The sequence below is a fragment of the Chiloscyllium plagiosum genome, unplaced genomic scaffold (genome assembly GCF_037043375.1).
Source record: "Chiloscyllium plagiosum isolate Xiang-an unplaced genomic scaffold, Cpla_swu_hap1 HiC_scaffold_37, whole genome shotgun sequence".
NCBI lineage: Eukaryota > Metazoa > Chordata > Chondrichthyes > Orectolobiformes > Hemiscylliidae > Chiloscyllium > Chiloscyllium plagiosum.
The window spans coordinates 69,590,394-69,610,663 of NW_028270175.1; positions in this window are offsets into that span (position 1 = coordinate 69,590,394).

Here is a 20,270-nt window from a genome sequence, read left to right on the forward strand (position 1 = left end):
AGATGATCGGCGAGCTCCACTCGCTTGGGCTTGGTTCGATGATGTCCTCATTGAGCATAGCCTCCACCCCCTTTTGGACCTGTCTAGCTTTGAGAGGATAACACCGATGTGGATTGTCTTATCGGAACAGTATTCCCTACATCTACTTCATGTACAATAGCATTAGTTCTCGCCCCACACATATGATTCTAACATATGTCCTGATATTGCAATAACAAACATTTCAACTGTGTTCTATGCTCCTGAGACAGATAGTTTACTAATCTATCCCACTGCTGAAGGACTTCTACATTTTTGACATATTTTGAGGCACATCAAAATCCACGATATTTGGATTTGATTTCTCACTCTATAGGGCAGTAACTTTCACCTGTTTCTCCAATTCTTTCTCTCCTCTACTTTTCAGGTGGGCACCTAAACACTCATTTATAACACACATATCGGGGTCTTCGAATGTGGGAATTGGTAACAGAGGTGCTAGTTTTATTACCGTCCGTGGCCTACCTACCATTTGGCATGAATGAAATGTACGCCAAACGTTAACCACATCTTTGTGCATTCCAGGTCAATAACAATGTTTTGTCCCTTATCCAGAGTCTTTCGTACCCCTAGTTGACCTCCTACATGTAGTTCATATGCTACCTGTAAAACTTCCTGTCTCTATGCTACCAGCAACACAATCTGGTGCACCTCAGCACATTTCTCCTCTGCACTAACCTGATGTGGTCTCCATTTCTGTCTTAACATCTACCTTTCAGATAATAACCCTCATGCCTCCCTTTCAGAGTACACATCCACATATATATCTTTTATCGTCTTGTCTGTCTGTTGCAAGTCCCTTAGCCTTTCAGGCCAAAACACCTCTGTCTGACCTACTGTCTGTTCAGGTTTTCCCTACACCATTACGGCAAACAGGGTGTCCATTAACTGAACCTCAACTCCTTCATCTTTGTCTATAGTTTGTCCTTCGTGCTGTGACTTAAAATAGTGGAATATGGTTACTGCACAGCCTGGAAAAATACCAGGATATTTCCGATTTAACACTTCAGTTTCTTTGTCTTTCTTGGGCTTCTCCGCAACAAGCAATGTCACTCCCAACTTGGACCCTGCTAAACCCTTCCCAAGAACAAACTGGATCTGACACTCTGTCAATCATTCCCACTATAACTTCCCCAATCTTGAGTAGGCACTCCAACTTGATCTTACATAGGGAAATGCTAAATTTCTGTCCATGTTTCCCATAAATTAATACACTCTGGGATAAAAGATCAGAAAGACTGCAAATTCATTTATCTCTTACAATTAGCGACTGGTTAGTTCATGTACCTCTCAAAATTATGACTTCTTGTCTTTCTACCACTGTTATTTCTGAGCAAACTTTACTCACAGAGGCGAATTCCTTATAGAGATCAGGTACTAACTCTAGAGGCAGACCCTGCCGAGGCTGTGCACTTTCCTGCAGCTCCTCGGCTCTTGTTGGGTTTCCTTTAACTGGCTTAGCTTCTTTTACCACATCTTTTCCCACAATCCCTTTCTTAACAATCAGCACTGTGACCATACATATCCCTCCTTCTGTCAGTGAAATCACCTTTTCCCAATGCCATTCTGAAACCACCAGCACAGTAATTTTCTGTGTCCCACTCCATTACAGTGAAAACACCTGAGGCCTTTCACTCCTTTCCACTCTCTTGTGCAGCTTTTTTAACCTGCGGTAAACTCATATGTTCTACTCTTTCTTTTATAGTGTAGCATCTCCCCTTCTCCCAAATTCTATCGCCCACAGGACGAAATTTCGGCTGGAAGCTTGTCTTACGCAGCGAAATGTATTCATCTGCTCATTCTCCTGCACTTCTCAATTTCTGAACTTTCTTTTCCTCCACGTGAATTATTATCATTTCTGGAAGTGAGGTTTTAAACTCCTCTAGCAGAATAATCTCCCTTAGAGTCTCATAGGTCTTATCTATCCTTAAAGCCTGCACCCATCTATCAAAATGCCTATGTTTAATTCTTTCGAACTCAACATTAGGCTGACCTGGTTCCTTCTTTATGTTTCCGAACTGCTATCTATATACTTCCAGTACCAATTCGTAAGCACATAAAATGCGTCGTTTCACGTCTTCATAAGCTCTTAAACCCTCATCTGACAGCGCAGCAAATACCTCACTAACCCTACCTACCAACTTATTCTGAACTAGCATTACCCATAAATCCTTGCATCACTCTACCTGCCTAGCCAATTTTTCAAATGAAATAAAGAAGACTTCAACATCTTTCTCATCAAAATGTGGCAGAGTTTTGAGATAGTTGTATATTCCACTAATGTCCCTTTTACTCTGCAGCCTGTTCACTTGACTTTGCTGACTAAATATTAACTTCTCAAGTTCAAATTCGCTCTCTCTTTGCACAGCTAAGAACTTTCTCCTCTCTTTTTATTCCTCTCCCTCTCTTTCCTCTTGCTTTCTCTTTCTTCTTTCTCTTTCTCTCTCCCTTTGTTTATTTTTAAACTGCATTTTCTTCTATTGTAATTTAAGTTTTATTTCTACATCTCCTGCACTTGTCTGTTTCTCTGACACACCTTAGAGTTTGACTAATTTCGTAACCATTTCAGCTTTACTCTTGTTCTTGGTTAAACCCAAATCTACATTCTTTGCTCATTCTAAACGTTTGGCGTTTATCTTTCCTTCTAAACACCCTCGGCAAACGTGAGAAACATGTTCAAATCCCAGAACCTCTTTAACATTTTTACAGAGCCATTTCTCTCACTTTAAATTTAACCAACCACAAGTCACCGAAATTAAACAAAGTGTCTCAACGACTTTTTATTTAAAGCTCTCTGACAATAACGTGTAAATGATTAAATGTACTGTGCATTTTCATACCTCAAACCTATTTAATTCTGCCCAAATATCAGACTGGATCTGTCTAAACTTGCTCAAATCGCAGACAAAACGCCTCAAACTGTTATGACAGGGGAAACCCCTCTCCTAATCTGAACCAGCTACAGAGAAAAAAGTTCGCCTCATGCTGGAATCTGTTAAATTTCGAAAGGCAAAGATTCATTTACAGAGGTTAGTATTTAAAGTAAAATTAACAATTTTGTTATTTAAGTCCAACAGCTCCCACGAGGAGGTTGAACAGTTCATCCACTACACTAACACCTTCCACCCCGACCTCAAATTCACCTGGACAGTCTCAGACTCCTCCCTCCCCTTCCTAGACCTTTCTGTTTCTATCTCAGGCGACCGAATCAACACGGACATCTACTACAAACCAACCGACTCCCACAGCTACCTGGACTACACCTCCTCCCATCCTGCCCCCTGTAAAAACGCCATCCCATTCTCCCAATTCCTTCGTCTCCGCCGCATCTGCTCCCAGGAGGACCAGTTCAAAATGCGTACAACACAGATGGCCTCCTTCTTCAAGGACCGCAATTTCCCCCCCGACGTGGTCGACGGTGCCCTCCACCGCATCTCCTCCACTTCCCGCTCCTCCGCCCTTGAGCCCCGCCCCTCCAACCGCCACCAGGACAGAACCCCACTGGTCCTCACCTACCACCCCACCAATCTCCATGTACAGCGCATCATCCGCCGTCACTTCCGCCACCTCCAAACAGACCCCAGCACCAAGGATATATTTCCCTCCCCTCCCCTATCAGCTTTCCGTAGAGACCACTCCCTCCGCGACTCCCTTGTCAGATCCACACCCCCCACCGACCCAACCTCCACTCCCGGCACCTTCCCTTGCAACCGCAGGAGGTGCAACACTTGCGCCCACACCTCCCCCCTCACTGCTCTCCAAGGCCCCAAAGGAAACTTCCATATCCGCCACAGATTCACTTGCACCTCCACCCACATCATCTACTGCATCCGCTGCAGCCGGTGTGGCCTCCTCTATATTGGGGAAACAGGCCGCCTACTTGCGGAGCGATTCAGAGAGCACCTCTGGGCCACCCGGACGAACCAACCCAACCAACCTGTAGCACAGCATTTCAACTCCCCCTCCCACTCCACCGAGGATATGCAGGTCATTGGACTCATCCACCGCCAAACCACAACAACCCGACGGTCGGAGGAGGAGCGTCTTATCTTCCGACTGGGAACCCTCCAACCGCAGGGGATGAACTTGGACTTCACCAGTTTCTTCATCCCCCCTCCCCCCACCTTGTCTCAGCCGGATCCCTCCAGCCCGGCACCGCCTTCCTGACCTGCAGTCTTCTTCTTGACCTCTCCGCCTCCATCCTACTCCGACCTATCACCCTCACCTTGACCTCTTTCCACCTATCACATTTCCAACGCCCCTCCTCCAAGTCCCTCCTCCCGACCTTTTATCTTCTCCTGCTGAACACTCTCTGCTCATTCCTGAAGAAGGGCCTGTGCCCGAAACGTCGAATCTCCTGTTCCCTGGATGCTGCCTGACCTGCTGTGCTGTTCCAGCAATAAAGTTTCAACAATATTAAAATGAACCACTATTTAGAACTCATTTCGTTAAAACTATCTTTGACCTCCAACTCTACAATACTGGTCCAATAAAACAAAACACCATGCGTAAGATTTAAAAAAAAACATAATCACAATTCAAAACCAGTTACCTTTGTCAATTCTCCTTTGTAGACTTTTCTCTGTAGATTTTTATGTTGGTTGGCTTCGATGTTCTGCTGTGCAAACGTCTTACAGTTCAGGTATCTTTCAGAAAGCTCTTCAGCTAGCAGTCTATATTTGTGGATGCCCTTGGCAGTTCTCCCCCTAAATGTTCAAACTGTCCGCTTTTACACCTCAAAACATTGGATTATTTCATTGATTTTGTTGTCATCAAATCCATTATATTTCAAACTCCATTGGAATTCGGAGTGTTGGGGCATAGTTAAACTGACTGGCCAAATTTGAGGGTTGTTTTTTTACCATGACAAATCATACTCGCTATTTGTTTCACAGTCAAATGTTACATTTTAACTTTTTTCAGAACAATGTACACTTCTACACCTTCATAATAATATCGTTTGTCAGCCCTACATAGTTTTCCATAAATTTTATCACCTAAGTTCGCATAATAGTCTTTTCTGTTAAAAAAAAGTCCCGTTTTCTCTCATCCTTCCTTTGTCTAAATCCTTTTTTCCAGTTATGATTCCAATTACTTACAATGTTACTGGTATTCTTCGACAAAGTAATACATTGTGTGTGTTTTGTGAATAATCCTCTGTAATTGAACTGAGATGAAAGAATGAGATGCAATCACATTCCCATATGAAGAAGTAAATGTGCAACTTTTCAGAGCTTTCTGATATTAAAAGATATGCAAAAACCTCCTTTGTTCAGGATTGGGAAAGTGAAGAAATGACGTTCACGGACAGAACAGGAGCAATTCAATAAAACTTTACTGGAATCATTGAATGACCAAATATTTAGTTTTCTCCTGAGAGTTCAAATTCTGCTTTATTTCAAGTCTTAGTTGCGTATATTTTTATCAATATGTAAATATCATCGGTGACAAAACCAGAAGTTGCTGGAAATGCTCAGTATTTCTGGAAGTATCTGTTGTGAGAAAGCAGATTCGACATAGGGTAATAGAATTCGTCCAGGTTGTTTACTTTATTCCAATAGTGTTCAGCGATGTGCCGGTTAGTGCATTACTCAGGGGCAAATGCAAAGTAATAGAGTAGGGGAATCGGTCAGAATGTGTTACACTACGGAGGGTCAGCGTTGACGTGTTGTGTCAAATGGCCGGTTTCCCCACAGCAATGAAACCTTGATTCTATGAATTCTTCACACAAAGGGCGATTGGTGCGAGGATCAGGGGTGTCACCGAGCGTGTTCAGGACACACTGAAGGGTGAGGATGAACAACCGGCGGGTGTAGTACACATTGATAAGAATGACATCCGTAAGAGGAGTGAAAGGTCCAGCAAGGAATTTTTAGGAAGCGAGGCCTGAGTTTAAAAGCAGGATCTCCATGATTGTATGGGAAATAGAACCCACTGACTTCAATAATTTCCTTCCGAGACAAGATCTGAAGCAGCAATATCGTTTATTATCTTGCAAGAGTGGTGCCTATAAGTCAGGCACACTGAGTTTAACAAGTACACAACTTTTTATACAATTCATTCCTGTTTTACTCCTCCCCCGCTTATTCCATTGCTTCTCCACTGTTTACATCTCTGCTGTTTACATTTCACTTCTCGAAACACGGCTGCTTATCTCTTGCCTCATCTGGCCTTGTTCGTGACAAAAATGCATTTCCTGCTTGGCTGTTTCACCACATGCCTCCGTGGCCTATTGTTATATATCCTCCTTGACAGCCATCTGCTTCCTTGACTGCTAAAGCAACATTTCCTTCCATTCTTTGCCCATAATGAGTCATATGACCTCTTGATTGTGGTTTTTTTTAGCAGAAGTGGGAAACAGATACTTATAACGGTTTATACAAGCATATCTCGCTTAACCTACACCCCTCTTCCTCTTTCAGGATTCAACCTTGTGATAGATGCACTTAACAACATGTATAATTACTCCTCACAATTCCCCCTTTTTGTTTTTACATTCAATTGTTGTTTCTGCAATTTTTCATTTAAGCCTCGCCCCCAAAATTCGCAAGCATAATTCCTGAGACTTCATCCATCTTGGTCTCTCTCATCCCCCTCATTATTTAATAGAAAAAGGTCCTTCTGCCTGATTCCCTTTTACGGGCATCTGTTTCATTAAGGCTGTCTCAATCAGTCTTTGGGTGAGCCCTCGTTTACAGTGTATTATGCAACTGCCAATGGTTACCAATACCCCGGCTACTTCTATCAGGGAAGTAAGGATGGAAACCACCACCCACTTCCTTTTTCCAAACCACGATTCAAGCTATCCCGTGAGAGATGTGTCTTCTCCTGAATTATCAGCCAGTTCTTCTGGTAAGGTAGGAAATCCCCTTAAGAGCCGAGTAATTAAAACATCAGGTGCAGTGTTATTAGGAATCAAGGTACAACAGCTTCCTCCGAACATCACACACACACCTCTTATTTGCCACTAGAATCATATCAAGGGCCATTCTGTTTTCCCATGCCATCCTACTTGTCGCATCAAGCTGTTCTGATATTCTTTTAACAGCATTTCTTGTATAATTTATAAATCGCTGTTGATTATAGAAAATGTAAATTATCCAATCTACATTTTTATTAACTGTTACCCACCAAAAGAGAGTTGACTCAAAGCCTGCTGCAATCTATTTGCGAGCCTTGAAAATCAGGTAACCCCCCACCACCCCCCCCCCCCTCCTCCCGGGACTCCTATAGAATTGAGATCAATCCTGTCATCGAAAGAAGAATCTAAGAGTGATCTCTTACTCCTTCACTTTTACCCTAGTATCAGTTTCCTTCTCAAATGCCAGGGTAAATGGAATTGCCAATTGTACACTTGCACATATCTCTCTCCAATCCGGATCTGGATCCACAGATCCGCTCGGGGAACCTTAGTGCTGAGAAGTTCCCTCCATCGTCTGTATCGGCGAAATTCGTAATCTCTGTACATAATTTCAGCTTCCCCAAATCTCTAGACCATTTTGTACCTCGTCTATGCACATATGATGTGTGATTTCTGACTGCCGCTGAAAACTTGGCGGCGGGGGTGGAGGGGGGAATGATTTTAAGTCTTTCATCTCCAAGGGAGGGAATGTCAGAGATAGCGAGGTGAAGTTCCTATCATTCCATGCTGTCGTATCCTGATACAGTGCTATCATACATTTCTTATGCCCTTCCTTTCTCGCTTCCACCCAAGTGGAAAGGGAACCACCTGGGCCACTGGTCTACCAAAGGCACATGCAAAGCAATTGCTCTTATTCAGACTTTTTATAGTATACTTTATCCGTTCATCCCAGACATTTGCACCCCCGTATCCAGTTTCTATTTCGATGGTCTGTTTCAAGTCCTGTACCTCTATATTTTTTCCTACTTTATGGTCATCGGGAGAGGTGTAAGGTCGTCTCTTATTATCCAGTAGTTCTGCCCGTTTTGCCTTTCCTACGCTAATTCGAAAACAGCAGCCCGAGAAATCCTTCCCGTTTGTTGTCATATCTATCCAAAATGTTTCATTTAATTGTACCTGATAGGTGCCACCCCCGCCCCCCGTGATTTCCTTCGTGCCATGTGGTTTTCTTTATCGTGAGGTATATTGGCTTACACTCTTTTACACTCTTTTTCGGGACAATTTCAAGCTGGTCGGAAGGGTGCCCGGTGTACTGTGACGAGACCATTATACCAAGTACCATCCCCAAGGCCATCCCCATAGGATGTAAGATGTCTCGCTGACGTGCGGTGCTGTCTCTGATTAGCTACATCCCCACAATTTACAGAGCTGCATGCATCAGCGTCTATTACTTGTGGATTATCAGACTCAGGAACCATTAATAACACATCTGAAAATGACGTTTGACAAAATCCCAATACTAAGAAAGCTAGTATCATAACTCTAAGCATCCCCAGCATTCTAAAACTCATGCTGAAGCACCAAAAGACTTAATATACAATCCTATGGAAATAATCCCGCGCTCACGTCGTCACTGTATAATCAGTTACTCAAAGACTCTTTAGCCTGAGTTTCAGCGGGTCTTGCGTTGATTCGGCTGTCCACAAGTCTTCTTCAACTGGAGGGTCCACTGGCCCTTTGATCCGAGTTTAGTGAGTCCAGCCTTTCTCCACCGTCCTTATTGCCGTTCCTGTCAAAAGAGCCTAGTGCGGCCCTTCCCAGTCCGGTTGCAATTTAGTTCCTGTCAATGATTTTACTAAGACCCAATCTCCCGGTCGAATCGGATGAAGAGCGAATTCAAGGGGTGGAGTCTGTGCCAATAAATCCTGTTTACTGAGGAAAGACAAAGAGGAGGACAAACTCAGTATATATTTATTTGAAAACAAATATTTAGTTTCTGCGTTTGACAGTGCCAGAGGATATGCCTCCACCCATCCTGTTCTCTGGGAAGCAAGGGAGGAGATTGCAGAGCCATTGGCCTTGATTTTTATGTCCTCTTTGTCTACAGGAGTAGTGCCAGAAGACTGGAGGATAGCAAATGTGGTTCCCTTGTTCAAAAAGGGGAGTAGGGATAACCCTAGTAACTATAGGCCGGTGAGTCTCACTTCTGTTGTGGGCAAAGTCTTAGAGAGAATTGTAAGGGATAGGATTTATGCACATCTGGATAGGAATAATGTGATCAAGGACAGTCAGCATGGTTTTGTGAAGGGCAGGTCGTGCCTCACAAACCTTATTGAATTCTTTGAAAAGGTGACGAAGGAGGTTGATGAGGGGAAAGCGGTAGATGTGGTATATATGGATTTTAGTAAGGCGTTTGATAAGGTTCTCCATGGTAGGCTACTGCAGAAAATACGGAGATATGGCATTGAGGGTGAGTTGGAGGTTTGGATTAGGAATTGGCTGGATGGAAGAAGACAGAGGGTAGTAGTTGATGGAAAAGTTTCTTCATGGAGTGCCGTCACTAGCGGTGTTCCGCAAGGATCTGTTTTGGGACCATTGCTGTTTGTCATTTTTATAAATGACCTGGAAGAGGGGTTAGAAGGTTGGGTGAGCAAGTTTGCGGATGATACGAAAGTCGGAGGAGTTGTTGACAGTGAGGAAGGATGTGGCAGGTTACAGCAGGATATAGAGAAGCTGCAGAGCTGGGCAGAAAGGTGGCAAATGGAATTCAATGTAGCTAAGTGTGAGGTGATTCACTTTGGGAAGAATAACAAAAAGATGGGGTACTGGGCTAATGGTCGGATACTTGGTAGTGTGGATGAGCAGAGGGATCTTGGTGTCCATGTACACAGATCTCTGAAAGTTGCCACCCAGGTAAATAGTGCGGTGAGGAAGGCATATGGCGTACTGGCTTTTATTGGTAGAGGAATTGAGTTCCGGAGTCATGATGCAGTTGTATAAGACTCTGGTGCGGCCGCATCTGGAATATTGTGTGCAGTTTTGGTCGCCATACTATAGAAAGGACGTGGAGGCACTGGAAAGGGTGCAGAGGAGGTTTACCAGGATGTTGCCTGGTATGGAAGGAAGATCGTATGAGGAAAGACTGAGACACTTGGGGCTGTTTTCATTAGAGAAAAGAAGGTTTAGGGGTGACTTGATTGAGGTGTACAAGATGATTAGGGGGTTAGATAGGGTTGACAGTGTGAACCTTTTCCCGCGTATGGAGTCGGGTATTACAAGGGGGCATAGCTTTAAATTAAGGGGGGGGGGTAGATATAGGACTGAAGTTAGGGGTAGGTTCTTCACTCAGCGAGTCGTAAGTTCATGGAATGCCCTGCCAGTAGCAGTGGTGGACTCTCCCTCTTTATGGGCATTTAAGCGGGCATTGGATAGGTATATGGAGGATAGTGGGTTAGTATAGGTTAGGTGGGCTTGGATCGGCGCAACATCGAGGGCCAAAGGGCCTGTACTGCGCTTTATTCTTCTATGTTCTATGTTCTATGTTCTAAATGAACAAATATTACCGACATATATCTCAGTCTTCCCACTCGGGTAATTCAGTATAATGTACCTGGATGCTCTGGAATGGTGTTAGCCCGGGTTCTCTCCCTCCTGGAACTTGTTTCCTTAACATTTTCTTGTTTACTTTTTAAAGTGTTATGCATCCCTCACATATCTGTTTGGCTATCGTATGTATCCAGTTGCATCCGTATTTCCTTCAGACTAAATCACACATTGATTGCACTCCCCAGTGGCTCCCCTGATGTCAGACAGCCATAATTTCTCGCATCATCATTTTGTTTAACATTTCTCTTCCATCAGGTAACATCCAATGTCCGTCTAAATTTACACCCCTAAATCTTTCAATTCTTTTCCTCTCTTTCAGTGAATATTAGAGTTTCTCAGGGACCTGGGACAGTAGGTATTAGGGAATAAATATGTGGGCGGCACGGTGGTACAGTGGACTTGTACAGGGATACAATATGTAGTCGATTCTATGACAGAATGTGGGCGGCACGGTGGCACAGTGGCACAGTGATGAGCACTGCTGCCTCACAGCGCCTAAGACCCGGGTTCAATTCCCGCCTCAGGCGACTGACAGTGCAGAGTTTGCACGTTCTCCCCGTGACTGCGTGGGTTTCCTCCGGGTGCTCCGGTTTTTGCCCACAGTCCAAAAATGTGCAGGTCAGGTGAATTGGCCATGCTAAATTGCCTATAGTGTTAGGTAAGGTGTAAATGTAGGGGTATGGGTGGGTTGCGCCTCAGCGGGTCAGTGTGGACTTGTTGGGCCGAAGGGCCTGTTTCCACACTCTAATCTAATCTAATCTAAATCACCTCTTCTTGTGGGTTCGGGGTAGCTTCGTCAGTTAACTCATCGGTCAGTAATGTAGCTTTCCATTCTTTAACAACAATTAATTAATGCAGTCATGTTTTAAATTAACCGTGAATCAATATGACAGGTCACTGAGAATTAATATTAATATTGTTTCAGGCTAACACAATCGATTTATTAAAAATATTAATTATTAATTATATATTATATAAATAAAGTAATCATTATCTGTAATTCAGCGTGGAAACTCAACAAGTGACCAAACCATTTTTTTTAAACTGTAATTGAGCAGTTCTGTTTGTTTACCCGTCACTTGCGATTTCTCATTCCGTTTCTGTAATTTTTTTTGCTCGAGCTCATTCATTTTTAAGAACCTCGACAGATTTCATAGCACCATTTGCAGTTAATCCAATCCCCAATTTTGTGGCAGTATTTTATCATGAACGCAAAACTGATTTTTTGTGCCTCTCATCACAAAACTGTCACCATAATCCAATTAACTCTTTCGTTCCTGCTCCCTTGGGCTTAAATTTTACGGATGACCTTGCTGCCCCTGTATCGACTAGGAAAATGACATCCTTATTATAAAATCACCTTTAAATTTATCAAGTGTTCCTGGTAGTCCCCAGGGAGCAGGAACCCCTGACACCCCTATTCTTCATCGAAATTCATAAGCAATATCGCCATCTTTTCCCTTTTCAGATCTGGACACTCCCATTTAAAGTGACCTGCTTTTCCACAGTAATAACATCCCGCCTGTGGGGATTTCAACCTCGATCCCCGTCCCTGTCAACCAAACACCTTAACATCTCCTCCCTTTATTTTCAACATGCTGCCAACCACCATTCTCGTTTCTTTCTCTTTTTAGTTTTGACGTAATTTTTATTAACCCATCAACCGTGGGCTTCCATTACTTTTGCCTTTTGTTTCTGCTTCTTATGTTACGTTGCCAGATGTTTGTTTGCTCCCTATAACTTCAAATACCAATTCATCAATTTATGCTTGTCTAACTTTAAAGCCTGTTCCTAACTATACGTTTTGGAACATTACTTGCAAATATATATTTATACATTATAAATTCATTTATTCGGAATTTAATACTTAAAATGTAAAATGCATACAGCTCCCAACTTTGAAATCCACTACAATTACCCGGTTTTAATACTAAATTCATTTAATTTAGTTTTAATTTAATACTAAAATTAGTTTTCTTAAGTAGTCTTAACCAGTCATTGCTCAATTACAATGCCATCGGTCGTGAAATAACCGGAGGTGCCTTAAAAAGATTTGTCTATTCAAGTTTAAAAAAAAACTTCTAATGCATGAATAATGGCCGAATATAAGGTCACAGATATTAACCATAGGAATTTTAAAATTACAATCTAATGTTGAACTGAAACGTCAATTGCCCTCCATAAATCTCTTATATGTAAGGACAAAAGATTAGTTAGAAACTGATAGTGAGGCAGTCATGACCTGTAAAAGAACAGGAGTTAACATTTTATTTCATAATCACTGTAAAATCCTTAACCTTAAAATAAATCATGTTAAATTTCTATAATAGAAATCAGATTCAAAACAGTCCCGGATCTCAAGCTCCAGGGAACAAAGCACAAACACTCCGTCACCAAAAAACAAATGTGCATTCAAAGCAAATCACCAGCTGTACAGGAATTGGGATTAGAGTCCCCTGGGTGTGGTTGGGGTTACAGTCTGCTAGGTTTGACTGGATTAATCAATTGGCAAGGGGAGCCTCAAAGAATGATCATCGAACGTATGAGGGATTATTTCTTCGAGTAACAACGCAAGGAACCAGAGAACTGCTTTGCTATAATATAATCAAGAAGGAGTGATAAATCATATTGTAGTACGAGATAATCTGAGAAAGAGTGACCACAACATACTGCAGTTTCACATTCAGAACAGTGAAGAAAGAGTCACAGATGTGAGGTGTAGTGTTGGACAATGATAATTTTACTGGCCTGAGGAAGGGCTTGGCCTGAGTGGACTTCGCAAAAAAACATTAAAGAGCGGGACACTTGAAGAACAGTAGCAACTATTTCGGGAGATAGCCCAAACTCCTTAATTAAAGTATAATTCTGAGTGGAAGAGGAATTTTAAAAAAGTGAAAAGTGAACCATGTCTTAACAAGGAAATCAATACTAGCATGAAGGTGATGGCCTGGTGGCATGATCACCGACTGCTGAGCCAGCTAATGTTCTTGGGACTCAGTTTCAAATGCCACCATTGCAGATGATGGAATTGAAATTCAATATGCATTTGGAATTAAGAGTCTATTGATAATAGTGAATCTATGGCTTATTGTTTGAAACATCTGTATGTTTCACGAATGTCCTTTAGAATGGAAAACCACCATCCTTACCTGGTCTGACCTACACGTGACTTCAAACCCACACATATTTGGTTGACGCTTAAGTGCCCTCTGGGCAATTAGGGAAGGACAATGAGTGCTGGCTAACCAGCGACACCATCATCCTATGAATGGAATAAAGAAAAAAGCTTTAATTGTTCACAAACGTTTTCTGAAAACAAAATCAAAATAGCTACGAAGGAAAATGAGTAGAAAACATAAGAATTGATCGAGAACACTTCTCCGAGTAGATAAAAAGTAAAAGAAAATGCTGAATGTAAATGTTGGCCTTTTAGAGAATGAAAACGACGGGGTGGTAATAGGAAACTCAGAAGTGGCAGGGGTGAAGCAAATACTTCCTGTTTTCACAGTGGAAGATAATTTCTTCCCAAAATTTACAACAACTGCAAAGGATCTTGATGGAAGTACGATGCTGAGAGAAAAGATATTAAACACATTAATGGGATTAGAGAGAGTTCAGGCCCTCGGCCTGCAGTCTATCGCATTAAAAAAGGTAACAGCAGAGGTGCCTAATGTGTTATTTACGATATTCAAAAAATCCTATGATTCTGGAACTGTGCTGAACTATTGGAAGATTAATAATGTGACACTTGTATTCAAAAAAAGAGATAGAAAAAGTGGGAAACTTTATACCAATGAGTTTTAACTCTGTAGTGGGGAAGTTTCTTCAGTCAATCATAAAGTAGGAAATAACTGAACATTTGGAATCAGTTAGATAGTTGAGTGACTGTCAGGAAAGATAAGAAGGCAGTTCAAATGTCTCAGATGGCTATTCCTCTATCAAAATGCTTTTCAGCTTTTCGAACAGCTGAAGGGGATTGTCTCTAAGAGGAAAACGGAAAAGCAATCAATTATTGGACATTTGGAATGATTCTTATGTTCAGCAGCGTTTGCGAAGAGTTAATAGAATTATTGCTTCAGTGGACTTTTCTATCAGAAGCATCAACAGGAGATTCTGGGGCAGTGACCATTAATTTAGGATCGTGTGTTGCTTTCCCTGTGCGAGGATTAAGAACGTTTAGAAACATTTCAAGCACGTTGGTAAAGGTGAGATTGAGTAGCCAAACATGATTGGAAATAATGGCAGGACTGACATTTTTTAGGGAAAGATTAAAACAGTACAGAGTGAACTTAAGAGACGAGGTAGAGTATCAAAAATAAAACCGTTAAAGCAATACTTTCTTGTTTACACCCAATGCCAAACTCAATTGGGAAGGAACAAAGGGTTAAAGGAGAAAAATCAACGGCTGAAGAGCTATTGTGTTATTTAGGGATTTAGATGTTTAGGAAATTGGAATCTATTTTAAAGTAAAAATGACCTGTTTAGAAAAGATTTGTCTAATCTAAACTCGAAAGTTACGAATATCTTAGCAGGGAGATTTGCTCATTCTCTGCAGGGAAACTTTATATTGATAGAGACGGCAAGGGGGATATTCTAAGTAGCAGTACAAATGGCAGGATGGTTAGAGACGTTTATGAATGTGAGGAGAGCACGTCAATTAGAAAAGAAAAACGAGAAAGTCAAGAGTATATAGTAATTCTGAAGCACGAGATTGCATTTATTTCAATGTAAGGGGTCTTACAGGGAAGGCTGGTGAACTCAAGGCATGTTTAAGAACATGGGATTGGGACATCATATGTATTACAGAAAATTGGTTGAGAGATGTCCAAGTCGAGATTCTAGTCCTGGGAAAGCACAGCAAGTCAGGCAGCATGTGAGGAGCAGGAAAGTCAACGTTTTGGGCAAATACCCCTCATCAGGAATGGGCTGATGAAGGGCTTTTGCTTGAAGCATCGATTTTCCTGCTCCTCGGATGCTGCCTGACCTGCGTGCTTTTCCACCACCGTACTCTCGACTCTAATCTCCAGCATCTGCAGTCCTCACTTTTACCTGAAAGATGTTCAAGACTGGCAATTCAATATTCCAGGTGTTAAGGGTCATAGAAAGGATGGAAACAGACATGCGGAGAGCAGGGAGGGGGAGGTCTAACCATTTTGATTAAGGAATAAATTATTGCTGTAACTGGGGAAGATATTTCTGAAAAATCATCCAGTTAAAATATGCATGTAAGTATTAAAAATAAGAAAATAAAGTTCACTTTGAACAGACTGCACTAAATGCTCACTATATTGGTCGAAATTAAATACCACAGTGTTAACGGGTTGGATGGTGAAGAATTTGTCAAATGTGTTGACGAAAATTTTCTTCATCAATATGCGGTTGATTCTAACAAAGAAAGAGCAAAACTAGGCCTTCTTTTGTGCAATAGGCAGGGAAAGTGACTGAAGTAAACGTGAGGGAATATTTTGGGTTTTGCAATCATAACTCTATTAGTTTCATAATGGTTCTGGAAAATAATAAGCCTTTCATTACTGTTTGTTTTAATTGGAGTACCATAAATTTTAATGGCATGGGACAAGACTTACCAAGTTTAATTGGAGTAGACTGTTAGCAGATAAAACGATGTCTGACAAGTGGGAGGCATTCAACAGTGTGACGAAGGGAATTGAGAGTCATTATGTCCGTGTTAGAGTGAAGGGTAATGCTGGTAAGCTTAAAGAACAATGAACAACGACAGGTATTGAGATTTTATTCAAGAATCAAATAAAACCTAAAATTAAGATATAGACAACTTTATTCAATTTCATCCCTTAGTCAATATAGAGAGTGTGGGGCATTATTTCGAGAGAAATAATGAAAGCAAAAAGGAGATATGAGATAGCATGGGCAGATAAGTTTAAGGATAATCCAAAGATATTGTGAAACTACATTAACAGCAAGAGAGTAACCACAGAGAGGGTAAGGCCTTTCAAAGATCATGAAGGATATCAATGTTTTGAACCAATAAAATGGGGAATAAAATCATCCCGTTCCCGGTTCACTAGACAGCAACAAACACACACTATTGCCTGCACCTCACATTCATCCAGCTTGAACTCTATCTGATATTTGTCAATCTCTTGACCCATTTGCTCAAGATCATTTTGTATTCTTAGAAATCCTTCTTCACTGTCCATGGTGCCACCAGTTTTGGTGTCATCCGCAAACTTATGAACCATGCCTTCGATATTTTCACGCAAATAACTTACATAAATGACAAACAATGAAAACCCAGAACCAACCTCTGTGGAACACTGCTGGGCACAAGTCTTTTGTCCGAAAAGCATCCACCCAACATTACACTCTGTCTCCTGTCATTGCACAAATTGAAAGTGCTGGAGAGAAACCCCACACTTCTCGCAGTATCGGAGCAGAGAAAAATGGAATTAACTCTTTTTGAGTCCAACATAACTTGTTCAGAATAGGTTCATATAAGACTCGATATGTTAACTCTGCTTCTCTGCCCAGATCCTGCATCATCTGTTGCATTCCTGCTTCATATTGCATTTGTATTTCAGATTTCCACTTTCTCTAATATTTTGCTTTTTCTTGGTTGCTCTGGATGTTGAAACCGATTATATTTGGACAACATCCTCCATTCCTGTTCCCATCACCTGTGTCAGTGACACATGCATTGCACTGGAGTCTGTTTCTTCTTTAAGTTCTGAAAATAAATGCGCGGATCTCATCAAAGTGATTTTGATTTAAAAGGCCTTTTAGACACAGCTTCACTTGATGAAAAATAGGAATAGTTTATTAATTATGACATTGTCTGTGCGTTTCATGACGAAACTTTTCTCCTCAGTCTCTGAATATTTTCAATATATTTCTCTGAATAAGTACAATAAAGGTGGTTGTCATGCAGCCCATGATCTCTGTACCAGCTCGGTATGAGCTGTATTCTCACTCTTACTCTGCTGTAACTCACAATAATGAAATACTTTTTGTTATCTATGTCTGTTTTATTTCTGAAAATCCTGTCCAGATAAAAACAATCTTAACAACCTGTATAACTTGTGTTTAAAATTTCGATATATAAAATATAACTATGTACTTCACATTTAAAATTGCCCTATTCCATTCGCATTGTTGTTCAACATTCCATATACCAGGGGTCATCTGTTATCTTGCTCTGCATTGCATTTCATTCCATTTGTCAGAAACAGTGATGGCTGAATACTAGTGACTTGGAGATATTGCTGCACTCCGCTCAGGTCACTTCAGCCACTGGCCGCAGCCCTTTCTGTCTCATAGCTATTATCATATTCATTCCATCCCTTACTCGTTAATTCATGACTTTTAATAAACAAGGTTATTATACATTGTTATGGACCAGGCCCGACCAGTCACAACATTCTTAAGCCCATAGCCCAACCGCAATGTTGCCATTTGTTGAAGGTAAGTGTCTCGTGGATACTTCCAGAGTGAATTAGTTGGTCTGACAGCCGACTTTTAAACCAACAGAATGCGTTTGCAAAAATAAGGAATGAAACACAACGAACCGAAAATACCGTACCTGAATAATTCATCCTTTCCAAAACTGACAGGCTATCTCCAATTAATGATGCTGATCCAAATTACTTTCAAAAATCCTAATAAACAAACCCCTGAGCACAAAGAGTTAACCTTACACCAAAATAACCTTATAGGTTAAAAAGTCAGAGGGCTGAAGTGGGGGTAGAGCATCCAGTTTCAACACTGAACCTGACTCAACGAACCCTCGAACTGAACTGACCTGTACAGCTGGAGAGCTGGCCACATCCCCTTGAATGCGCCAGTGTTTTTAAAGGCTTGAAAGTCCTCTGTCCGGGGCATTATCTGTTAGGCAAAAAAAACAAAGGACCCCAACGAAGCATTCAATATTGAGACATGTTGGAATCTTGGGATGTTTAGAGCCTCTCTGAAAAAATATCAAGGACAACATAACCTTATAAAGAGACCCCCTGTGTGACAACTTCCCCAATATAAAAGCGAATCTTCAATATCCAAAGATGGCTTCAGTTTTCAAAACCACCAAAAATAGTGGTTCATACTCTGAAGTGTGCATATACATTTGTTTACAATAAACATGCAAATAGGCATAACTACATCCAGATTCAGTGTGTGGTACTTACATCATTGAGTGTCTCCATTTGCATTGGCAATCACGTTTTCAAGACCTCCACGTGCACAATTTTCAAACTGAATAACTGTAACAACAGGCCCCAGCTGAATAGTCTCGCATTTTTGTCCTTAAATTTCTCCAGAAAGACTTCATTGGGTTATGATCAGTGTAAATGGTTGTCTCTGATACGTTGCTGGCAACGTAAACATTGAAATGTTGTCGTGCCAACACAAAGCTCACAGTCTCTTTTTCAACTGTTGAATATTTCTACTAATGAACATTCAACTTCTTTGAGAAATACCCAATAGGTCTTTGTGTCTTCTTGTCGATTAAAGGCTTGAAAGTCCTCTGTCCGGGGCATTATCTGTTAGGCAAAAAAAAACAAAGGACCCCAACGAAGCATTCAATATTGAGACATGTTGGAATCTTGGGATGTTTAGAGCCTCTCTGAAAAAAACATCAAGGACAACATAACCTTATAAAGAAACCCCCTGTGTGACAACTTCCCCAATATAAAAGCGAATCTTCAATATCCAAAGATGGCTTCAGTTTTCAAAACCACCAAAAATAGTGGTTCATACTCTGAAGTGTGCATATACATTTGTTTACAATAAACATGCAAATAGGCATAACTACATCCAGATTCAGTGTGTGGTACTTACATCATTGAGTGTCTCCATTTGCATTGGCAATCACGTTTTCAAGACCTCCACATGCACAATTTTCAAACTGAATAACTGTAACAACAGGCCCCAGCTGAATAGTCTCGCATTTTTGTCCTTAAGTTTCTCCAGAAAGACTTCATTGGGTTATGATCAGTGTAAATGGTTGTCTCTGATACGTTGCTGGCAACGTAAACATTGAAATGTTGTCGTGCCAACACAAAGCTCACAGTCTCTTTATCAACTGTTGAATATTTCTACTAATGAACATTCAACTTCTTTGAGAAATACCCAATAGGTCTTTGTGTCTTCTTGTCGATTTCCTGCAGGAGCCCAGCACCGAAATCCACATCATTCGCATTTAAATCCACCTTGAATGGTTTTGCATATTTTGATGTGTCTGATCGTGGGGCAGTGGTTAACACCTATTTCAAATTCTGTCAAATGCCTTCTGACAGTCCTCTGTCCAATGAAACTTCTTGCCTTTCTTTAACAATTCAGTGTTTGGAACAATAACACTGCGAAAATGAGGCACAAACATTAAATAAAATCCACTTAGTCCCAGGAACTGTTTCTTTTGTCAACGGTATAGGAAATTCCCCAATTACCTTCACTTTTAAATCTCATGGCACCATTTATCTATGGCCAATATCATGACGAAGGAAGATGACTTTTGCTTTGGCAAATTCACTTTTCGCTAAGTTTATCACCAAGCCTACCTTCCAAAGTCGATCAAACAATTCCGATAGATGCTGGAAGTGTTCCTTCCACGACTCACTAAAAATCACAAGGTCATCAATGTAAACCACAAGTTGGATAATCCGACAATATATTGATTAGTCCCTGAAATGTGGCCGGCACATTTTTCATACCAAATGTAAGTTGCTTGTCCCACATTTTCAACGCAGTCTTCCACAGATGGAACTGGGTATGCATCAATGTTTTTAACTGCATTGAC